Here is a 24,751-nt window from a genome sequence, read left to right as displayed (position 1 = left end):
TGTAAGAGTCTGTGTTCAAATCTACCTTTTTGCCAAGGGGTTTTTATGGGATGTTGCAGGTATTTGGAACAGCTCTTTGTTAATTTGCATTTTCGTGCCAGTTGGGTTTTCAAGTAGTTATGTTATTCTAAATTTGGCTTTCTTTTGATCATGTACAAATGAATTCTGTTTCATTTGATACTGAGTGGTTGGGCCAGCTGCATCTCTCCTGGAATATCCACGTTACACCTGCTTAAAACGACGAGAAAAGTTCGGGTCGAGGTTACCTTCTTGAAATGTTTTGAGAGGGTCTGGCCTGGTCCATAGCAAAATGCTCAGAAAGCCAGTGCAAACATGATAGGCTGAATGGCCTCAGTTTGTATTGTAACATACGTGATTCAGTCTGGTCAACATGGGAGTCCAGGTCCATTGTTTATTTTTTCACTGCCCTCCGAAATGGGCAGGCCAACCACTTGATTCGATGACAGTCAGGGAAGGGCAGCAGATGCTGACATTTCCAGTGATGCCCATATCCCTGTGAAAAGGTTAAGAAGACAGTGCACAGCAACTGTTCGCTTCCTCAGAGGGAGCCACCAGCTGAACAGCTCCCCTGGTGGTGAAATTGTGAAGGGTGCTGTCTTTAATCCTTTGTCATTGATTGACATCCCCTCACACTCCCCAGACTCCGACCCAGGGACAGGAACTTACAGCTGACAATGTATTTCCTGCACAAAAGCCTGATCTGGTCAACCGAATCATGCCACAGTGAGGAACATGCTTTGTGGGAAGGATATAAATTCTGCATCTCATCATGTTGTTCCTGTACTGGAATCATTTGATACAGTAACTGTAAGCCAGAAATCAGAAAGTGCTCTTTTCGCATCAATGAAGCTTAATCCTTCATTAGCAGAAGGAACTAAGAGAGACAAAAGTAAAATACTGCAGATGCTGGAGATCTGAAAGTGCTGGAGAAACATAGCAGGTCTGGCAGCCTCTGTGCAGAGAGAAACAGTTAATGTTTTGAGTCTGACATGACTCTTCTTCAGAGCTGAAGGGGCCTGGAAAATAATGGTGTTTGTGCTGTAGACAGAGGTGGAACAGATAGTGAGCATGCCCAGAGAAAGACAAAGGCATCGCTAACACTCCAGATATTTCAGTCATCCTGCTCAAACATGTCCTCTGCAGCAGGTGGGATTTGAACTCAGATCTACCAGCTCAGAGATAATGACACTACCATGGAACCACAACAAACCTTACATTGACACTGTAGAGGAGAGATCAAGGTGCAAAACAAGTGCTAAGGTATAAACAGTAGAAAATAGGTCAGCCATACTGAAAATAAACACACACAAACAAGGTGTAGGGAGGGGAGGAATGAGCATAATCAAAATGGAGTATTCATGCAGAGACGTTGTTGAACTCAATGTCCTGCAGAATGGAGAGTTCCAAGCAGAATACAAGGTACTGTCCCTCCAGCTTGCTTTAGACTTTGTTGGAGGCCCAGGGCAAAAATATTAGCATGAGAGCAGGGTGGTTTATTCAAAAAAACAGATGAAGGCTGGTGTTGTTCTGTGGACAATGTGGAGGTGTTCCACAACACAGTCCCCCAAAGCTGCCTGTGTTCCATCTCACCAGTGTAAAGGAGACTATGTTGTGAGACTGAACAATCACAAGTGAAAAGCTGCTTCACTTGGAAGGAAAGTTTAAAGCTTTGGTCAGTGAAGAAGGAGGAAGTAAAGAGGCAAGTGTTACTCCTCTTGTGGAGAAGTGTTATTGGGGGAGTTAGTTGTGGGTAGTGGTGTTAGTGAGTGATGGAGTTAGGAGTGATGGAGGAGTTGTCCAAGTTGTCACAGAGGGAATAAGAAGATAAGAACTAGGAGCAGGAGTAGGCCGTCTGGCCCTTTAAGCCTGCTCCACCATTCAATAAGATCAGGGCTGATCTTTTCATGGACTCAGCTGCAATTACTCACCCTGTCACCATATCCCTTAATTCCTTTATTGTTCAAATTAAAATCTACCTTAGCTTTAAAAACGTTTACTAAAGTAGTGTCAACTACTTCACTGGGCAGGGAATTCCATAGATTCACAACCCTCTAGGTGAAGACATTCCTTCTCAATTCAGTCCTAAATCTATTCCCTCTAATCTTGAGGCTATGTCCTCTTGTCCTAGTTTCATCTGCCAGTGGAAACATCCTCTCTACTTCTATCTTATCTATTCCCTTCATAATTTTATATGCTTTTATAAGATCCCCCCTTATTCCTCTGAATTCCAATGAATATAATCCCAGTCTATGCAGTCTCTCCTCATGAGCCAACTCCCTCAACTCTGGAATCAACCTAGTGAACCTCCTCTGCACCCCCTCCAGTGCCGTACATCCTTTCTCAAGTAAGGAGACCAAACCTCCATAGAGTACTCCAGGTGTGGCCTCACCAGCACCCTGTACAGCTGCAACATAACCTCCCTGCTTTTAAACTCCATCCCTTTTGCAATGAAGGACAAAATTCCAATTGCCTTCCCAATTACTTGTTATACTTGCAGACCAACCTTCTGTGATTCATGCACAAGGACACCCAGGTCCCTCTGCACAGCAGCATACTGCAACTTGTTACCGTTCAAGTAATAATCCTTTTTACTGTTACTCCTACCAAAATGGTCCCTACAGATATGGTGACCATGAAGGACAGGGAGGTCCTGTTCGAAACTGCTGAAAATGATCCTTTGAAGGCAGACACTGCAGAGACTAGTTGGGTGGAAAGTCAGGGCAAGAGAAACTCTATCATTGTTTGAAAGGGAGGAGTAGAGGTGAGGGCAGAAGAGCAGTGAATGGGTCAGAAACACCTGCTGAGGGCCTGATTAACCACACTGGGGGCAATTGTGAGTTAAGGATAAAGAACGTTGCATCAGAGAGGCAGCCTGGAGAAGGTGAGTATCATTCGAAGAAATGTGACAGAGATAGAGAGACAGGGGGAAGAGAATGGAATCCATACAGGAAACAGGGTGTGAGGAGGTGTAGTGGAGGTAACTGTGGGAGGCAGTGGGTTTGTAGGAGACCTTGGTGGACAACCTAATCCCAGAAATGGAGGTGGAGAAGTCAAGAAAGGGAAGGGCAGAGCCAGAGATGAACCAGTGAAGGTAAGAGAAGAATGGAAATTGGGGACAAGACTGATGATTGTTTCCACTTCCAGACGAGAGGAGGAAGCAGCATTAATAATGTTGTTGACATATCAGAGAAAGAGTTGTGGGCGGGGCCTGGGTAAGACTGGGACAAGGAATGTTCCACGTACCCCGCCATCAGACGAACATAACTGGTGCCCACATGCGTCGCCACTGCCACACCTTTTGTATGGAGGAAGTGTGACTTTTTATCATTGGCCAGAACAACAGAGGAGAGCATCCTGATGTCACCGCAGTGCTCACCGGCACAGAGGTAGAGGAGAGCATCCTGGTGTCACCGCAGTGCTCACCGGCACAGAGGTAGAGCATCCTGGTGTCACCGCAGTGCTCACCGGCACAGAGGTAGAGGAGAGCATCCTGGTGTCACCGCAGTGCTCACCGGCACAGAGGTAGAGAAGAGCATCCTGGTGTCACCGCAGTGCTCACCGGCACAGAGGTAGAGGAGAGCATCCTGGTGTCACCGCAGTGCTCACCGGCACAGAGGTAGAGCATCCTGGTGTCACCGCAGTGCTCACCGGCACAGAGGTAGAGGAGAGCATCCTGGTGTCACCGCAGTGCTCACCGGCACAGAGGTAGAGGAGAGCATCCTGGTGTCACCGCAGTGCTCACCGGCACAGAGGTAGAGGAGAGCATCCTGGTGTCACCGCAGTGCTCACTGGCACAGAGGTAGAGGAGAGCATCCTGGTGTCACCGCAGTGCTCACCGGCACAGAGGTAGAGGAGAGCATCCTGGTGTCACCGCAGTGCTCACCGGCACAGAGGTTGAGGAGAGCATCCTGGTGTCACCGCAGTGCTCACTGGCACAGAGGTAGTGGAGAGCATCCTGGGGTCACCGCAGTGCTCAATGGCACAGAGGTAGAGGAAAGCATCCTGGTGTCACCGCAGTGCTCACTGGCACAGAGGTAGAGGAGAGCATCCTGGTGTCACCGCAGTGCTCACCGGCACAGAGGTAGAGGAGATCATCCTGGTGTCACCGCAGTGCTCACCGGCACAGAGGTTGAGGAGAGCATCCTGGTGTCACCGCAGTGCTCACTGGCACAGAGGTAGTGGAGAGCATCCTGGGGTCACCGCAGTGCTCAATGGCACAGAGGTAGAGGAAAGCATCCTGGTGTCACCGCAGTGCTCACTGGCACAGAGGTAGAGGAGAGCATCCTGGTGTCACCGCAGTGCTCAGTGGCACAGAGGTAGAGGAGAGCATCCTGGTGTCACCGCAGTGCTCACCGGCACAGAGGTAGAGGAGAGCATCCTGGTGTCACCGCAGTGCTCACCGGCACAGAGGTATTTTGAAGAATTTTCAGTTTCTGTAACCTAAATTCTTGATGACAGTGCAGCTTTAAGCTGCAGGTTTTGATACAGAAGCTGTTTTTAAGTTCCAGTATCTATTGCTCATTATCCTGACAGTGCAAGCAGAATCCTCCAATGTATTTTGTCATATTCCAAAGCTATATCCTTGACCTATTTAGAAGCTTTGAAGTGGTGTGCCTGCAAATGCTTAGGCTAATTTTAACTGGGCGAGAATTCAAAGTGATTCTTGTGCCTATTGCAAAACAAGAGAACTTTCAATGATCCAAAGAAAAACACATTATAAATGGTTAATGAATAGAACAAATGTTGTACACTCGACTCAACACAAACATTTCTATTCTACTGCCTTAAAGGTGAAATGTATTCATCTGATTGACAATCCAGCAAAGTCCCATCACCAGTTGTTCATCTGCATCATTGGATGTGAACTCTGAATCCAATACAAAATACCTCACAGCATTCAACCTCTGCACAGTTCCAATTGCTATTTCTCTCCCTTTCTTTGTCCATCCCACTTTCTGCTTCACACTCTAACTTTCTCTCTCTCGCTTCCTCTAATTCTTTCTTACTCTCCATTTATCCTTCATTTTCTCCTTCCAAATCTCATCTCCTACTCTATCTTATTCGGAACAGTCTTAATCTCAAACTGCCCATTCCAATGTTTGACCCTGGAAAACTGCTGACAACAGGGAGGTGAGTTAATCCAAGTTAGGATGAACTTGCTGAGGCATTCCCATCGTTAACCCTCTGCTAGCTCTTTGAAGGAGTCAATCCAAACAAGTGATTCCTCTGTTTTCTTCACAATTTTTTTAGCAATTAGCCAAAATCATAAAGAAACGCAGACATCTCATTTCATTAGAAAGAGACAATTTAAAGAGTCTAAAGGTAGTGCTCAGTGAGCATAGGGTGAGACAAGACCGCTATCAAATACCTCAATCTGTATGAGGATTAAACTCAGTGCATTAATGTTGTTCTGCACAAACGGTAAAGTCACCATCATTCCATACTGATCAGAGAGAGAGAGAGAGAGAGAGAGAGAGGAAACTGGTGGTGATTTAACTTGAGGGTCACCTTCCCTCAAGTAAGGGGAGAGGTTGACAAGCAGAGACCTTCATGGTAACTTCAGTCAGTGCATAAATTGAACCCACATTGTTGGCATCATTCTGCATTGCAAATCAGTCATCCAACCAACTGAGCTAACCATCTCTGTTCTGTTCAGTATTCTGATGTTTAAAGTAATAATCCTGAAAGAGTTATATTTAACTTGTATTTAGCTCCAACTCACCTGATGACCCAGTCTTTGGGTGAAGATTCAGTTAGATCAGCATGAGGCCCTGATGGGGACAGATGTGATGTACTTGGCTCCTGGTAATTATACCTCATTATGTCTATTTCCTGTCATCCCGTAATAAATTATCAGTGCTTTTTTTTTGTTATGACTGTATGGTGATCCATTCTCTGCTACAGTAATAGACCAGCCCCCAGACACAGCACAGGGAAAGGAGGATGTTTGGCAGCAAGCTACCCCAACCACAATGTGAGATGGTGAGCAGCAGTGTGCTTGACAGAATACATTGGACCCTGAAGAAGAAAGAGCTATTTTCAGAAGACAAGTGAATTACCCACTTGCCAGTTAAAATAGATACATGTAATCAATCAAATGCCAAAATGGTCAGTCAGCAGCAATCAGAGGAGCATCAATAGTGTGAAAATAAAACCATCACCTCAGATCTGGCAGGAGGCAGTAGACAAACAGGTGTTCCAGGAAAAGATTCAATGTTAGCCATACTGCAAAGTGGGAAAAACTTTCGAGAAGGAGGCTTGGCAGGGAGCGTTTGGAGGCTCCAGCAGTACAGTTAGAGATGCCCGAGAGAAAGGGGGATCAGAAGCTTTACAATGGTAGTGCAAAGATGAGGAATTAAAAGAGAATTTTGTTGCCTTGAAACAAGATTGCTGACATTGTGAATAGTCTCCATGAGGAACAGCTACCAGAAAGAGAGGCCCAGTTAATTCCCGCCTCAGGCCCGGGTTCAATTCCCGCCTCAGGCGACTGACTGTGTGGAGTTTGCACGTTCTCCCCGTGTCTGCGTGGGTTTCCTCCGGGTGCTCCGGTTTCCTCCCACAGTCCAAAGATGTGTAGGGTCAGGTGAATTGGCCATGCTAAATTGCCCGTAGTGTTAGGTAAGGGGTAAATGTAGGGGTATGGGTGGGTTCGCTTCGGCGGGTCGGTGTGGACTTGTTGGGCCGAAGGGCCTGTTTCCACACTGTAATGTAATCTAATCTAATCTAATCTAATATATACTAGAGTTGCAATACTGGAAAATGCCTCAGATATTAAGCTGATGAAAAGGAACAATTAGAAGATATGAAGAAAGAGGCTAACAGAAAAATAAAGCCTGGACAATAATAAAACAGTTAGATGATTGGGCAATTCAATATTGAAACCATGATTTTGGCAGGAAGATTTATTAAGCCTGCCACCAAAGAATTTTATTTTGAAAGTTTTGTGCTGTAAATCAGAAACAAAAATGGAAATTGCAGGAAAAGTTCAGCAGGTCTGGCAGCATCTGTGCAGAGAAATCAGAGTTAATGTTTTGGGTCGAGTGACCCTTCCTCAGAACCTTTTTGTCTCTCTGTTTTCCTTTATGTGCGCTTTGGTGATATTTAGAGGGTTAAGCATTTATCCTTTTCGATAACTATATGTTTGCCAATTAACACATATGTTGACCAATTATTGCATCTTCATTTCATTTTGATAATTATGTTTATTATTGAAAGCTGGGTGACAGATTTTGTTATTTGATATAGGTAAGATGTTGGATTGGTCTGCTTGTAGCTGGAGTAAGTATGTTTATCTCATGTCATGGTTTGTGAAGATGTCGGACTGGATTGACAATGCATTCCCCAAGCCTTAGTTCTAACTGTCATTTGCGACTTTGAACCTTCTAAGAAGCAAATTGAGTAAACCATCCAAATATATTTCACTTTGAACATCAGAAATAAGAGCAGACAGACAGCTGCGCCTCATTCCTGGCTGTGTTTAACCTCGGTCCCCTGGCAGCTATAACTTTAATGTGTTTTCAAGATCAGCGAGAGCCAAGTGGCCATTGAGCTACAGAGCCCAGGAATGAATTAGAACTAAACCCCAAAGTAGGACAGTGAATGAGGATCCTCACGAGGTGATAAAAGCACGAAAAGGTGCTGAGCAAGTAGAAAGTAGCTCTGAAGGTCAAACCATTCTTAATGAGTTGACATTATTTATTTATTTATTGTAAAAGGGATGCATGCTGGGGAGCTGTGAGTTTGTTATTGATGTCAGAATTATTTTATTCCTTTTTGCCTGGGGAGAGACAATTCCATAAAATAGCAGTGACCTTCTGTTGAAGGAATTGGGTTTATTCAAAAGGAACAATTTTGCACCCATCACTTTTCAGCAAGGCCTGCTTTGCTCCAGATTCCTCGGTTCTAAGCTTTGACCTGAACTACATTCAGAGGGTTTTCTCAATTTGCTTCTTTGGAGACTTAAAGCCAGAGAACAAATTGCTGATACAATTGAGGCTGGAGTCCGGTCTCACTGCTCCACGCGTACTTCACGCATTTTCATAGGGAGCAGATTGCCAACATGCTGTTCATGTTGACTGTATGGAAATGTTTTTGATAACCCAATCCTAACATGCACACGCTCAGATACCTAAATGTGATAATGAGGCTATGAATAATTAAAATGGTCCCATCCTCCCCGCACACACCCCACCTCCAAGCTCTACAAATTCATCACCTGTCAGCACAGGGGACTGCTGTGTAACATTGAAGTCAAATCTCACTTTAGGATTCTGCACAAGGGAGTAAAGTTTTCCATTTTATATTCGAAGGTTGAAAGTTGTAAACAGATTGAACCTCAAATGGGATTCGTTGTGGGATCAACTCAAGATTGGGGTTTAAACAGAAAGTAATTTTGCTCATCCAGCAACACAGGAGATTCCAGGATTCAAGTGACTTCAGATTGGCTCTCATTGTAGACATTTTCCTAATGAACCTGTTTGGATAGATGCACCTCTGGAACATGTAGGGCTTGAACCCAGGTTCTATGGATTGGATGTAGGGACCTAGCCCAGCACCATAAGAGCCCACAGCTGAGGGGCAACATTTTCCCACAGAGCGTGGTTCATCTGTGGAATGAACTGCCAGAGGAAGTGGTAGATGCAGGTACAATTTCAACATTCAAAAGACATTTGGACAAATACACAGATAGGAAAAGTTTCGAGGGCTCTGAGCTAAATGCAGGCAAACACTATTAGTTCAGTTTGGGAAACTTGGCCAGCATGGACAAGTTGGACCGAAGGGTCTGCTTTTTCAGTACGACTCTTTAATAATAGCTTCCGACTCTACCTTATTGTTATCATCACACCAGAGCTCTAATCAGGAAGTTCTGCCTGGGAGTACAATCCACAAGTAACAAATTTGATTTCATCTTTCATGTCAAAGCTTAGAAATGTGTTCAAGTTTATTGTACAAAACAGGAAAACCTTTGGATTATTTATTTCAGGATTTTTGTTATTTAGAAAGTAGCTTGGCAACATGATCCATTTGAGTTCCAGTTCTGAGGAAGGGTCACTCGACCCGAAATGATAACTCTGATTTCTCTCCACAGATGCTGCCAGACCTGCTGAGCTTTTCCAGCAATTTCTGTTTTGGATCATTTGGGTTGTTTAGTTTACTTTAAGCTCAGGAAGTAAGACCTTGAGTTGAGGGTCATTTGATTGCTGGGTCAAGGAGATTATGAGATCTCCCACATTTAGCTCAATATTTACCTTTCAGAGGCCAATCAAATCAGAGGGAATGTTTGTAGGCTCCTGATTACATTCCGAGTTGATCTCTCGCATAGAGTCAATAGCCAGAGACTTCTCCCCAGGGCAGGATCGACTGGTACAAGGGGTCATAGTTTTAAGATATTAGGAGAAAGCTATAGAGGGGACATCAGAGGAAGGTTCTTTAGGCAGTGAGTTGTGAATGCATTGCCAGCGGTGGTGGTGGAAGCAGAGTCATTAGGGAAATTTAAGTGACTGCTGGACATACACATGGACAGCAGTGAGTTGAGGGGTGGGTAGGTTAAGTTATTTTATTTTACATTAGGATTAACCCTCGGCACAACATCATGGGTGAAAGGGCCTGTTCTGTGCTATGCCTGTCTATGTTCTATGTTCTATGATTATAGGATTTGAAAATGTGAGCCTGACTGCAATCAAAGAGAGTGTCAAAAGGCAATCAGGTGAACCTTAAAGATGAAGCAAGATATTCCCCAGTCCCTCAGCCATTATGTTTCCCACAACCACCATCAACATAAGCAAATCCCCTCATTATACCTCACAATATTTGTGGAATCTTTCTGTGTGCAAAGTAATTGTTGGACTCCTCTACAGTGACTTCAAAAAGCCTGTCATTATGTAAAGCCCATTGAGGTGCTATTTGAATGTGGTTATGACTTATTTTTCAAACTTAATTTTTTGCCTCCTGTTGTCAACTTGAACTGTATTTACTGAGGATTTTAACTTCCCTGTATGTCTGAAATGCTGCAGTCCTCCAATTTTGGAAAGACTCACTGCACTTATTCAAAAATCTATGATTTTAGCAGTCATTAACCCACCAACTTCAAAGGTCTGAGCTGAAAGAGCAGTGAAATTTCTGATAAATGCCTTAATATCTGTTACTGGCACATCAGGAACCAGGAGCAGGTTTTACTGCAGTCAGTTGGGATGACGTTGACAGGCCAGATGGCGAGTGCTGTGACCTATGTTTGCTGATTAATGGGATCTCAAACCACCTCACGCCGAGGGCAGCTGGCCACCCTGAGAATTACTGACTGATGTGAGATCCAGGTACTCAGCAATGCCATCAGGAACAATGATCATTGTGGAGTCTGTACCCAGAGGAAATGGGTTAGTGATAGCCATGCTCCCTCACAATGGGGTAAGAGGATTAGGGGGGACAGAGCTGAAAGTGTGTTGCTGGAAAAGTGCAGCAGGTCAGGCAGCATCCAGGGAACAGGAGAATCGGCGTTTCGGGCATAGGCCCTTCTTCAGGAAGGCATAAACCTTCGGGCAGGCTTATGCCCGAAACGTCGATTCTCCTGTTCCCTGGATGCTGCCTGACCTGCTGCGCTTTTCCAGCAACACATTTTCAGCTCTGATCTCCAGCATCTGCAGACCTCACTTTCTCCTCAAAGATTAGGGGGGACAGTCAGGCAGGGCTAGTGGTAGATGGTGGGGTGAGGTGGGTATTAGTGAGGGCAAGCAGTGCCAATGCTTACAGGGCAACAGCTACCACTGAGGGCCAGAGGAAGCCTATTTCAGAACCTATCAGGAGGGCAGCAGATTTAACAGGAAATCCCTCCATACGGTACCAGGCTCAACAACCAAATTGTCACCAGAGGCAGGCAGAAACATAACTGGTCACTTTCAATGGGTTAAGTGGGGTCCAGATGGAAGGGTCTCTCAACACCTCCCAGGTTCTGGAAGTCAGTGGCAAGAGTGGGATATGAACATACATATCAATATAAACGACTCATTCTCAGCTTCCCTCTCAACCCTGCAGGCCAATCTGCCTCTCTGCAATGGTCAATGCAATCCCAAAAATGTTTACTAAGCAAGACTGGAAAATTATGGAAGGTAATAATATTGTGGCCAATTATATGTTTTGTTTTAACATCAAAAGACAGAAATGGTTTCAAATGATAATTTCACAAACCATGTGAGCATTAAGGTGTTACTATCCCTTTTGTGAAAATATTAAATGGAACATGTAACATCTGACCCAGAAATCCCTCCTTAGCAGGGTGTATGAAAGGAATGTTCCAGATAATCTCTGACAGTGACCTTTTTCTCAACAGCTCACCAATGCAATATACTCCATGCAAATTTTTATATCCTGGCCTAAATATTATGAAGAAATAGCCTCCCTGAGTTTTCCATATTGCTGTGGATTTATCTGTCAATCTCTGGTTCAGAAGGAGCTGGAGGGATCAGCATTTGACTACCTGCTACCCAGAAGGTGGGTGTTGCTCAAATTGGGCTTCGGTGAGGGATGAGAAGAACGTTCAGTTTCTATAATCCTGACAGATACATGGGTGACTTGGGATGGAAAGCAAGTGGGTGTTAGGATAGAAATACAGTAAGAGAACGCTGGAAACACAAAGCATCTCAATCTGCATCTGATAAAAATTGTCTGCAAGCCATCAGAACCTGGTCTGATTCACCAGTCGGTCTCCAGTTCCTGCTGTGTCTTACAGAAGGCATCCCAAAAGAGTCAAACCAAATACCTCATCTTAATGATGGAAATGAAAATAGGAAATGGTGAGACTTTACATTAGTTCTGTGAGATTCTGAAAGTGAAGTAATGGATGGTTGCAACAGAACTATTAACTCGTGCTGTTCTTTCCCGATGTCCATAAGGCCATAAGAAATTGGAACAGGAGAAAGCCATTTGGCTTTTCAAAGCTGCTCCAGGTTTAGTAGGATCATGGCTGATCTTACACTCCTCGCATCCACTTCCCTGCTCTTCCCCATGACCCTTGATTCCAATACTGACAAAGAATTTATGTCTTAAATATACACAGCTCTCTGTAGCAAGGAGTTTCAAAGACTTCTGAGAGAGAAAAAAAACCTCCTTCTCATCCCAGTCTCAAATTGACATGATTTATTCTAAGACTGTGCCCTCTGGCCCCAGACTCTCCCATGAGGAGAATCATCCTCTCAGTGTATAACCTGTCAAACCTCTTAAGAATCCTGGATGTTTCAATGGTATCCCCTCTTACTGGCGATATCAAAACTCCTATAGTTTGCATGTTGGTTATTCCATTAAATAAAGTTACCATTCATGTGTGAATAGCTTGTATTTTTCTTGGGATATGAGTTTTGCTAGACATTTATTTCCCATCCCTAACTGCCTTATGATGGTGGTGGTGAACAATCTTCCTGAACACTGCAATCCTTAGGAAATGGAGATGCCCACAGTGCTATGAAGAAGGAGATTCCAGGATTTTGGCCCTTTTAAGAGATAGAAAAATATTTTCAATTTGGATAATGTGTGGCGCTGGAGATTAAGAACAATTCTTTATTCCCTTGAGACTACAGGAATACTTTCACAGATAAGATCACGAGGATGCAGGATCCATGATCACAGTGGGGTTGTTGAAACCATGCCAGTTATATTTCAGTGAATACTAGAAACATGAACAAAAATATTGTAGAGTACAGGAAAGAAGAGAAGAGAGTATTGTATTTCACATTACCAACTGGAAAAGCATGATAGAACATAAGAACTTGAACCCCTACAGTGAGGAAGCAGGCCATTTGGCCCATCAAGCCCACACCAAACCTCTGAAAAACATCTCACTCAGACCCACCACCCCAACCCTGCATTCCCACTGGCTAATCCACCTAGTTTGCACATCCCCGCCTCAGGCGACTGACTGTGTGGAGTTTGTACATTCTCCCCGTGTCTGCGTGGGTTTCCTCCGGGTGCTCTGGTTCCCTCCCACAGTCCAAAAAATGTGCAGGTCAGGTGAATTGGCCATGCTAAATTGCACGTAGTGTTAGGTGAAGGGGTAAATGTAAGGGAATGGGTCTGGGTGGGTTACGCTTCGGTGGGTCGGTGTGGACTTGTTGGGCCGAAGGGCCTGTTTCCACACTGTAAATAATCTAATCTAATCTAATCTAAAACCATGGGGCAATTTAGCATGGCAATTCCAACCTAAGTCTTTGGACTGTGAGAGGAAACTGGAGCATCCAGAGCATGTGCCAACTCCACACAGACAGTCGCCCGAGGGTGGAATTGAAAACCTGAAATATCGACTTCTCACCTCCTGATGCTGCCTGGCTTGCTGTGTTCTTCCAACCTTCTGCCTGTCTATTCTCGCCCTGAACCATTGAGCCACTGTGCCACCCCAACAGCAGGAGGAGGCCATTCAGCCCCTTGAGCCTACTCCACCATTCAACACAATCATGGCTGATCTCATCTCAGCCTCAACTCCATTATCCTGCTCAATCCTCTTAATCCATGAACCCATTGCTAATTAAAAATCTGACTGTACCCTCCTTAAATTTACTCAATGTCCTGGTAGCCACTGCACTCTGAGGTAGTGCACTCTGAGGTAGTGAACTCTGAGGTAGTGAACTCTGTTGATTCATGGCTCTTTGACGGAAGTAATTTCTTCTCCTCTCTGTTTTAGATCCACTGTCCCTTACCCTAAACCTACGACTTCTCATTTTAGATTGGTCTTCAAAAGGAAGTGTGCGTCTTGACTTCTGATGGGCTGAATGGCCACTTTCTAATTCCATGTTGCTATCTTTTCTGAATGCACTTGGGTTTACAAATTACAGTTTGAAATGTAAAATGCTGACAAAGGTTTTTTACTTTTGATAATATCCAATGAAATTTCCCAGACAAAGAAATGGATTATGTAGACATACTTAGCAGGTAATATATTTAAACTTCAGTGTGAATAGTGCATCATCTACTTGTCCTGTGGAAACATTTTTTCATATGTGTTTGACGTGTTAGCATTTTCTCTGAGTCTGGCTTTCTCAATTTTCTTCCTTTTAAATCCAGGTCATTTTTTCCATACAATGCCATAATTTGTTGATATATGAGAGGGTGCTGTTGTCAAAGATGCTTCTTGCATTCCCTTTAGACTAATTTGCATCCATTTCACCTGAATCAAATCTGTCAGCTGACTTGAAGCTGAAAACATTGCATTTTGCAGACATGAAATGGGTATGAATTACCATCTTTTAATGGAAATGGTGATTGAATATTAAAATCTTACATTATAGCTTAGTGATTCACTGTTTCACATCAAGGCAGAAAATGCACAGGAGCAAAGATGATTAACTGTTCATCCTGGTGGATGTAATTGAATGTTGATGTGTAGGATCTTCCTAGTTTTTTGATGGAGTTTCTCATCCATTTTTGATAGAATGTGAGCATGAGGGTTTACGACAAAGTAACTGTGAGTAGTGTTAGGGAGTTGACTTATAAAGAGTAATGAGCTTCTCACAATCTGTGATTTTTTTTCCCCCTCTCTTTGAAGCTCATTACCTGAAACACCAGAAACTTTTCTGCACCTTACGCAAGTGACATTCTTCATGTGTGAATACCTGGATTGTAAATGCCTTCAGTCACTTAACAAGAGCAACATCACAGTCCAGAGTGATTATGTCCTTATCCTATATCCATCCACAGATGCCAGATGAAGTGGCTGACTTTCCTTGAATTAAGCATAGAGACATTAAAGCCACTTATCTGCCTGTTACATAGCAGATGCAACATTGAAAGAGAAATGGCAACATAGAGTTAATGTCACTGGAGCAGGAAACCAAATATCCAGGACAACACTTTAAGGTCCTGTCACTAAAGTGAGTGGCATTACATTCTATTAAGAAATCTGGAATACAAAGTGGTGTCAGTGATGATGACCATGAAGCTATCATTAGTTGTTGTAAATTCCCAGCTGGTTCACTGGGAAGAAACTCTGCCATCCTCACATGGTCTGATCTACATGTGGTTGACTCCTAACTGCCCTCTGAAATGATCTAATAGATTATTCAGTTCAAAGGCAGTTGGGGATTTGATATAAATATCAGTGAGATCGATATCACCATGAAAAAAGTTTAAAAATGATAGTAAGATGATCATCCCAAACAAACTACACTGGTGTCTGTATTCCGTATGAATCTCCACCCAACCTATCAGTACATCCTTCCAATCATTTTTTCCTCTCCTATCTAGCTTCCCTTTTGTGATAGCAAGTTCCACATTCAAATCACAGCCAAACTAAAGAAGTTTTTTAGAACTCTTTAGTGTCAGGCAATGTCACCATATTCGTACCAAACCATAAAGATGCTTGCACATTAGAGACGACGCAAGGGTCACAGCATCTTAGGTGAAGGGAGAGACTGTGAAGGGGTTTCTTTCATCGTAAATTTAACCCAGTGCAGAAATCTAACTGCGCTGTTGGCATTACTCTGCATTGCAAACCAGCTAGCCAGCCAACTGAGCTAATCTACCTCCTCTTCTGTATATTAATCATAGTGTTCCAATCACCTGTGGGGAGACGGTAGGAGCCAAAAGTTGCACACCAGAAATAGAGAATGGAGCCAAAGAAAGTGACGAAATTACAGTAAATAATACAGCAAAGAAAATATATTGGAAAATTAAAGTTTAAAAACACCCCTAGGGTTCTAAGAGTTGCAGAGATACGATCTTTAATTTTCCAAAATCTCCCACAGTTGGGTAGATGCCCATCAGCCTGAAAGTTAGCAAATATAAAACTATATTTCAGTGAAGGAAGGAGAGAGAAAACGGGGAACTACAGTTCAGTTCTCCTGACAGTTGTCATGGGGGAAATGCTGGAAGTTATTGCTAAGGAATTCTTAACATTGCACTCAGAAAAGCACAGAATGATGAGAACAGCATAATACATCATACAAAATGGAAATCTGTTTGACAAATATAATAAAATTTTTTGAGGATGCAAGGTAGATAAAAGAAAATGAATAGGGATAGTAGATACATTGATTTCCAAAAAGCATTCAACTAGGTGCCACACAAAAGATTAATAGGCAAGAAAATGACTCATGGAGTTGGGGTAGTTGATTTGAATTAATAGAATGTTTTTTAAGGGATAAGGAAGCCGAGAGCAGTTATAAGTGGGATATTTTCAACTTGGCAGGATGTAAGGAGTGGAGTACTGTAATGATCTGTGCTGAAGCATAAACTTTTTGTAACCTATATTAATAAGCTTCGATAGGTCTGCGACCAGCAGTATGCCACAAGGATCAATGTTGGGTCCACTGCTTTTTGTCATTTTCATAAACTTGGATGTGAATATAGGAGGAATGGTTAGTTTATTGATGACACCAAAATTGGAGGTGTAGTCGACAGTGAAGAAGGTTAACGTAGAGTGCAATAGGACCTTGATCAGAGGGGCCAATGAGCTGAAGAGTGGCAAATGGAGTTTAATTTAAACAAATGTAAGGTGTTGCATTTTGGAAAGGCAAATCAGGGCAGGACTTATACACTTAATGATAGGGACCTGGGGAAGAAAGAGACTTTGAAGTGCAGATTCATAGATCCCTTAAGGTGGAGTTGCAGGTAGACAGGATAGTGAAGAAGGCATTTGGTATGCTTGCCTTTTATCGGACAGTGCATTGACTATAGGTGTTAGGATGTCATGTTGTGTCTGTACAGGACATTGGTTAGGCCATTTTTGGAATACTGCATTCAATTCTGGTCCCCCTGTCATGGGAAAGATGTTGTTAAACATGAAGTGGTGCAGAAAAGATTTACAAGGATGTTGCCAGGATTGGAGAGTTTGGGCTATAGCAAGAGGTTGACTAGGCTGAGACTATTTTCCCTGGAACATTGGAGGCTGAAGGGTGACCGTATAGAGGTTTATAAAATCATGTGGGGCATGGAAAAAAATGGATAGGCAAGGTCTTTTTCCCAAGGTAGAGGAGTCCAAAACTAGAGGGCATAGGTTTAAGGTGAGAGAGGAAAGATTTAAAAGGGACCTAAGAACATCAGAACTAGGACCAGGTGTAGGCCATCAGATCCCTTGAGCCTGCTCCACCATTCAATAAGATCATGGCTGATCTTTTCATGGACTCAGCTCCACTTACCCACCCACTCACCATAACCCTTAATTCCCTTACTGTTCAAAAATCTATCAATCTTTGCCTTAAAAACATTCAATGAGGAAGCCTCAACTACTTCACAGGGCCCGCACCAATCAACTACACCGCCCTGTGGCCCAACATTTCAACTCCCCCTCCCACTCTGCCGAGGACATGGAAGTCCTGGGCCTCCTTCACCGCCGCTCCCTCACCACCAGACGCCTGGAGGAAGAACGCCTCATCTTCCGCCTCGGAACACTTCAACTCCAGGGCATCAATGTGGACTTCAATAGTTTCCTCATTTCCCCTTCCCCCACCTCACCCTAGTTCCAAACTTCCAGCTCATCACTGTCCCCATGACTTGTCTGGACTTGTCCGACCTGCCTATCTCCTTTTTCACCTATCCACTCCACCCTCTCCTCCCTGACCTATCACCTTCATCTCCTCCCCCACTCATCCATTGTACTCTATGCTACTTTCTGCCCACCCCACCCTCCTCTCACTTATCTCTCCACCCTTCAGGCTCTCTGCCTTTATTCCTGATGAAGGGCTTTTGCCCAAAACGTCGATTTTATTGCTCCTCGGATGCTGCCTGACCTGCTGTGCTCTTCCAGCACCACTAATCCAGAATCTGGTTTCCAGCATCTGCAGTCATTGTTTTTACCTGGGGAATTCCACAGATTCACAACCCTTTGGGCGAAGCAGTTCCTCCTCAACTCAGTCCAAAATCTGCTTCCTCTTATTTTGAGGCTATGCCCTCTAGTTCTACTTTCACCTGCCAGTGGAAACAGCCTCCCTGTTTCTATCTTATCTAATTCCTTCATCATTTTATATGTTTCTATAAGATCGCTCCCTTCCCTGTTCTTCTAAATTGAGTCCCAGTCCACTCAATCTCTCCTCATAAGCCAACCCTTCAGTGCAATTCCAGAATCAACTTAGTGAGCCTCCTCCGAACCCCGTCCAGTGGTAACTAAGGGGTAACATTTTCATGCAGAGGGTGGTACGTGTATGGAATGAGCTTCCAGAGGAAGTGGTGGAGATTGGTACAATTGCAACATTTAAGAGGCATTTGGATGGGTATCTGAATAGGAAGGGTTTTGAGGGATATGGGCAAAGTGCTGGCAGGTGGGACTAGATTGAGTTGGGATATCTGGTTGGTATGGATGGGTTGGACCGAAGGGTCTGTTTCCGTGCTGTCCATCTCTATGATTCTCTGAATAATAAGAATTTAATATTCAGTTCCAGAGTGAGAAATTTGGGTTTGAAACAATTGTGTTTAAATTAAATGGAGTGAATTTGAATTAAATAAGATTAGAATTACCTAAAGTAAACTGGCTGGATAGATTAGCAGAACGACAGTGAGACAGCAGTGGCAGATATTTAAGGAAGTAACTCATGACTCCCAGCAAAATATATCCCATTGAGGAGGCAAGGTTCCAAGAGAGGGATAAATCAACCATGACCAACCAAGGAAAATTAAGGAGAATACTAAATGAAAAAAAAAACAGATAAAGAGGTGAACATTGCATCAATACTACAATCCCCTGGCCCTGATGGCTTGCATCTTAGGATCCTAAAAAGAAGTAGCTACAGAGATAGTAGATGCATTGGTTGTAATTTTCCAAATATCATTGGATTTTGGAGAAGGTATAGCAGATTGGAAAACTGCTAAACTGATACCCCTGTTCAAAAAGGAAGGGAGGCAAAAAGCAGGTAGCTATAGGCTGGTTAGCCTAACATCTATTATTGCAAATGTGTGGGAATCTATTAAGAAACTATAGCAGAACATATGCTAAATTATAATCTAGCCAAACAGAATTAACATGGTTTCATGAAAGGGAAACCTCATTTGACTAATTTATTAGAGTTTACTTAAGGAAGAATTAATCAGAGTGGAAAGAGGGGAACCAGTAGATGCGTTATACTTGGACTTCCAGAAGGCCTTCAACAAGGTACCTCACAAAGTGTTAAGTCATACGATAAGAGCCCACAGTTGGCAATACGTGACCATTGGGGTTCCACAGGGATCAGCACTGGAACCACAAATGGTTACAATATATATCAATGACTTGGAGGAGGAAGAGCAGGTACTGTCAGTGAATTTGCAGAAGACACTAAAATAGGTGAAAAAGCAAGTTGGGAAAGGGATGCAAACAGTTTGTGGAGAGACGTTGTTAGTTAAGTAAATTGGCAAAAAGTTGGCAAATGGAGTTTAATGTGGGAAAACGTGAAGTCATTCAGTTTGGAAGGGAGAACAAAAGAACTGAATAACATTTAAATGGAGAAAACTTGTAGAAAGCTGCAACACAAAAGGACTTGGGGGAGGACTTTTACACAAAACACAGAAAGCTAGCACATAGGTTCAGCAGGTAATCAGGAGGGCCAATGGAATATTAGCTCTTATTTCAAGGTCGGAATGAATGTTCACTAAATTGGGATGAGAATAACGTCCTATTATGGAGGGATGAGTAAATTGGGTCAACATTTTCTGGGGTTCAGAAAAATGAGAGGTGATTTTATTGAAAATTGCAAGATTCTGAAGGGACTCGATGGGGAAGACACCAAGGGTCTGTTTTCACTTGTTGGGTAGTTTATAATATGGGTGTCAGGATAGAGTTGATCATTTTAGGACTGAGATGAGGAAAAATTACTTCAATCAAAGTGTTGTGAATCTTTGAAATTCTCTATCCCAGAGGGTTGTGGATGTTCTATTATTGAGTATTTTTTAAAGCTGGGATAAATCTTTTCATGTTGGCCTTTCACGGAATCATGGGATATAGGGAATGTTTAGGAAAATGGACTTGAAGTCTAAAACAACTATGATCATATTGAATGGTGTAGCAGGCTTGCTAGTCCAAATGATCTACTCCTGCTCCTTGATTTTGTGTTCTTATGGGAAATCAACAGGGTTTCTGTCTAAAGTCGAGTTTTATACTCATGCTGGGCAGTATTCACAGATGGACAATAGCAGCATAACCTCGAATATGCTTCAATGAAATGTCCTTCTGACATTCATAGAATCCCATGGTAAAGATGGTGAGGTACTAGAGAATCAAAAAATTTGTTACCCTATCTGATTCAGAAGAGAATGAGAGCAAATGTTTTTAAATAATCTTATAGTCTGGAAAAGAGCAGAAGAATTGCATTGATTGTAGAGATATTTTGGAAAGCCAACAACACAATTACTGACTTTATTTCTGGTATTTTAAGACTGTACCCAACCTTATGTTGAAATAAGTCAATAGCTACTAAAAAATAATGCAAGTAAAAATGTCACACTTAGAAGTTCAACTGGTAATATTGCAATAGTAATCTCTAGGCTGTAGTACATACCATGCTGGTTATCTGCCGACAACATATAACAGGTCTTATAACACCATTGCTGCATAACAAGCATCAATGAAACTCATTTGCCTTTTGGTGAGCACAACATTAAGAGTAAATAAATCACATAATATGGAATGTGCCAAGTATATATGTGTAAATATATATGTTACAAATAAACACATTTTTACATGATATAAAGTAATATTTCTCCTGGTTGCTCCAACATTTTGACTTTCTCCCCTTTTGAGCTATAATTTTGTTAGAGCTCTATGACTGCTAATTATATGTAGCAGAAAGCACATCACATAATGCATTGAACTCTATTCCTCCAGCAATCTGCAGCCTTTTCAAACCCAAGTTTCATCGTTATCTGATAATTGCTTCCATCATTTCCCTAATTTTCTCTTCTGCCATTTCATCCCTGGTGAATCCAAATGATCTGGTCTTGGCCTTCAAACAGTGTACCAGCAAATCTCACACACATACCAACCCAATGTCCAGATATGAAGAATTGTACAAAAGCTGCAAACAAAAACATTTGATTTGTCTGAGCCCATCTCTCCCAATTCCACAATCAATAAAGTGCCCCAAATCTACTGTGGCAATAAAATAAAGGTGGTCTAGTTTACTAGAATTAGTAATTTGATTTCAAATAAGAATTATTAAAATAGCATAACTCTTCCTTGAAATATGCAATCTCATTCTGCCTCAAAGTTGTTCTCTGTGTGTGAAAAATGTTGAAAACACAAGAATGCGCATATTTATAGATTATATATAGCCATGCGAAGCAAAAGACCATAAATTCCAATTTTCAGACAATATATTTGCAATGAACGCCACACTACTTTCTACTGTATTATTTTAATCCAATACAGTGTGCAGAGGGTTAACCTGTAACCTTCTCTTTTGTTCACTTTCCATATTAAATCCATCTTTCAATTTTCAATGACAACTTAACGTGGGGTGGGGAGGGGGGGGGGGAGTGTCTTGGAAAAATCTGATTGCAGCTCTTTTTTAGAATAAAGAAACCTGCAAGAATTTATATTGAGGCGACTCCCACTGCAAAAGTCTTCTCATTTTGATTATTCATGTTTTATGATATCTCTATTATTTTAGATACTGCATGTTAAATGCTTTAAAGGATTGAATCCTGTGGAAGGAGCTGCATATCTCTAATGGAGGGTTAACCTCGCAATTTCCAGGTATAAATTCTCTTTTATGATTTATTAGACTTAAACAAATACTGGTAGTTGTTGACAGAGAAAGAAGAGACTTTGTAGCTCATGTTACCTTTACAAAGAAACATTAATCAGATTCAGTCGGCGGAGCTGTCAGCGAAAGTAGGGGGCTGCTCTGCACCAGTTTCTATTCATCTTTACACCTCCTTCTTCACTGCTTTCTCCTTCTCGCTCCCTCTCACTCTCTCTCTCTTCTCCGCTTCAACTGGTGCTGAAAAACTCACAGTCTTCGGTCACGAAGGAGAAGGAAACAAAATGACATAAAAGAAAATCGTTCAGAACTAGGAGGGAAGTGGTTCTCTCGTTCACCAATTCTTTGTAAAGAATCCCATCCTCAGCAGAGTGAAAGGTTACATTCCTGGCTCTCGCTGGGCAACACGGAACGGGTTCAGCACCATGGACAGCGACACGGGGCCGCGCACAGCCAGTCGCTCCAGTGGGAGGCACTGGCTCTGGCAAGCGAGCCCCCAGACACAAGCAAGCCCCTGATCCTGGAGCAGTGCACAACTCTAGAAGGAGCAGGGTCCATTCACCGCCAGGAGAAGTCTCTCTCTCGGGAAGGTTGCAATGAGTTCCAGCCTCATCCTTCTCCCCCTTCCTGCCCCAGCGCTGCAAATCCTCAGCACCGACCAACACCAAGGACTGAGTGGCACTGACAGGGCTCCACACAGTCTCTCCCTGATGTCTAGCCGGGCTGGACCCTTTGGCTGAGGTTACTGACTATCCAGATGTGTGTGTTTCACAGAACAGATCGCAATCCCTCCGAAAGCGCAGCTGCAACAAAACAGGGTCTCCCCTCAGTAACAGCTTCCCGTTAAAACCAGTCCTGGGTCTACACCAGCTCCGAGCTGACAAGTGATTTTCTCCACATCATGTGCCCAAGTGGGACTGTGAGAATGCACAGGCAGGTCGGCAGAGATGCTTATCTCTCTTCCTCTCTGTCTCCTTCACGATCTGGCAAATACTGTTAGTCAACTGTGTAACCATCCGATTGCTACACGCACACAAACACACACACACACATGCATAGATAAAGAAAGAACAAGCTTGCCTTGTAGAAAGACTGGAGGAAAGGGGGTTTAATCTGCAGCAGCAAATCACATCAGCAGCGCACAGTGGGTGTGACTGAGTGCCTCATGAATATGAATGAGGGAGGACACGTGTCACAGCTCAGGAAAAGTCAGAGGGCAAGCACATTCCCACAATGTTTCCTCCAAAGAGGCCGGGAAGCAATACAGGCTTGTATGTGTGTGATATATTAATTCATTGGCTCCCTGTCTCATTGAGATATCTCCATTTCGTCCTTCAGTCTGTGAACCACCAAGTACTTTCCCATCCTCAATGAGCTGAATCTGCATCTTGTCCCAGGGTGTTCCCTTTCTCAGAGCTGACTTGAATCTCAGTCCACACCATCTCCTCGACCATCTTTTTCACCTCAACAGCTCATAGGGGTTGCTCAGTAGTCAGCACTGCTGCCTCACAGCACCAGGGACCCGAGTTCAATTCTAGCCTTGGGTGATTGTGTGGAGTCTGTGCATTCTCCCTGTATCTGTGCAGGTTGCTCTTTGCTTTGCTTTCATCTCACGGTATCAAAGATATGCAGATTAGGTAGGTTGGCCATGTTAAATTGGACTTCACCAGTTTCCTCATTTCCCCTCCCCCCACCTTACCTCAGTTCCAACCTTCCAGCTCTGCACTGTCCCACGTGCCAATCTCCCTTCCCACCTATCTGCTCTACCCTCCCCTCTGACCCATCACCTCCATCCCCACCCCATTCACCTACTGTACTCTTTGCTACCTCCTCCCCAGTCCCGCCACCCCCCCCCCCCCCCCCCGCCCCCCCCCCCCCCACCCTGGAGGCTCCCTGCCTGTATTCCTGATGAAGGGCTTTTGCCTGAAACGTTGATTTTCCTGCTCCTCGGATGCTGCCTGACCTGTTGTGTTTTTCCAGCACCACTCTGACCTAAACTCTGGGTTCCAGCATCTGCAGTCCTCACTTTTGCCTTGTTAAATTGCCCATAGTGTCCAGGGATGTGCAAGCTGGGTGGATTAGCCATGGGAAATGCAAGGTTACAGGGATTTGGTGGGATGTTCTTCGGAGGGTCAGTATAGACTTGATGGGTCAAATGGCTGCTTCTACACGGTAGGGATTCTATGAAATGCTTTCCCTGCTCCAGTGGTATTAAGTAGAGATAAGATCAGCTCTAATCACTCTCTAACCACATTTCAGTACTCCCTTTCAATCCCACTTCCACTTTTGCTAACCTGGGGGTGGGTGAGATGACAACATTTTCTTTCAATTTCACTTTAGCTGCACTTTCAAAATCCCAATTATTTAGTCTTTGTTTTTGCATTCACCACAACAACATGAATTGTTATAGAAGTTAGTGTCAATTTCTGCTCCACTGGGGGCTTGTGTGGGACCTCACAATCCTCAACATATAAAGCTCTCACTGGTGCAGTTTGTACCAGATTACAATCCCTTTCTCTCAGTTGTCCTTTGCAAGGTCTGTGCTGTAGCCTGGGCAGTAAGGGTGTGACATTGTGGCTGTCAATGCCCAGGGCAGGGGACGATAGAAAATACATACATCGCACTGAAAGGGCCATTGCACAACACAGCTGAGTTTATCAACAGAAAAAGTTCAATTTCACCAACATGCTAGCTATCTGTAATTATTGTGACCATATCCTAAAAGTCTACCAGGAACCCTGGAGTGAAGGAGCGTCGCTCCGAAAGCTAGTGTGCTTCCAATTAAACCTGTTGGACTATAACCTGGTGTTGTGTGATTTTTAACTTTGTACACCCCAGTTCAACACCGGCATCTCCGAATCAGGAACCCTGGAAGCTGCCATCATATATATATCCACTCAGGTTCCTGTTTTATTTCAAGGACAGAAAGCCTCACAAGGATTGCAAGTGGGAGATAATAGTTACCATCTGTGACCATGACTAATGACTGAATAATACAACACCTTAACTGTGGTGCATTGTAAACAAAACACAGACTATTCTTCAGCCAGGTTCACTGTGGAGCACGCAATAGGTCTGTTCAAAAT

General features: G+C 43.4%; 1 protein-coding gene across 4 annotated transcripts in view; it reads right to left on the bottom strand.

Annotated features, from left to right (window-relative positions):
* Nucleotides 1-22,674, bottom strand: part of LOC122542726 (leucine-rich repeat and fibronectin type III domain-containing protein 1-like protein) — a 293,692-nt gene extending 271,018 nt beyond the window's left edge. For all 4 annotated transcript variants that reach the window (XR_015754685.1, XR_015754684.1, XM_087983890.1 and 1 more), the window contains exon 1: nucleotides 21,747-22,674. The gene's annotated coding sequence lies outside the window, so the exon portion shown is untranslated. The remainder of the gene's footprint in view (nucleotides 1-21,746) is intronic.
* Nucleotides 22,675-24,751: the final 2,077 nt, after the last annotated feature.

This window comes from Chiloscyllium plagiosum, unplaced genomic scaffold (genome assembly GCF_037043375.1).
Source record: "Chiloscyllium plagiosum isolate Xiang-an unplaced genomic scaffold, Cpla_swu_hap1 HiC_scaffold_47, whole genome shotgun sequence".
NCBI lineage: Eukaryota > Metazoa > Chordata > Chondrichthyes > Orectolobiformes > Hemiscylliidae > Chiloscyllium > Chiloscyllium plagiosum.
Note: the sequence above shows the minus strand (reverse complement) of the source record. Positions and strands in the feature narration are given on the sequence as shown.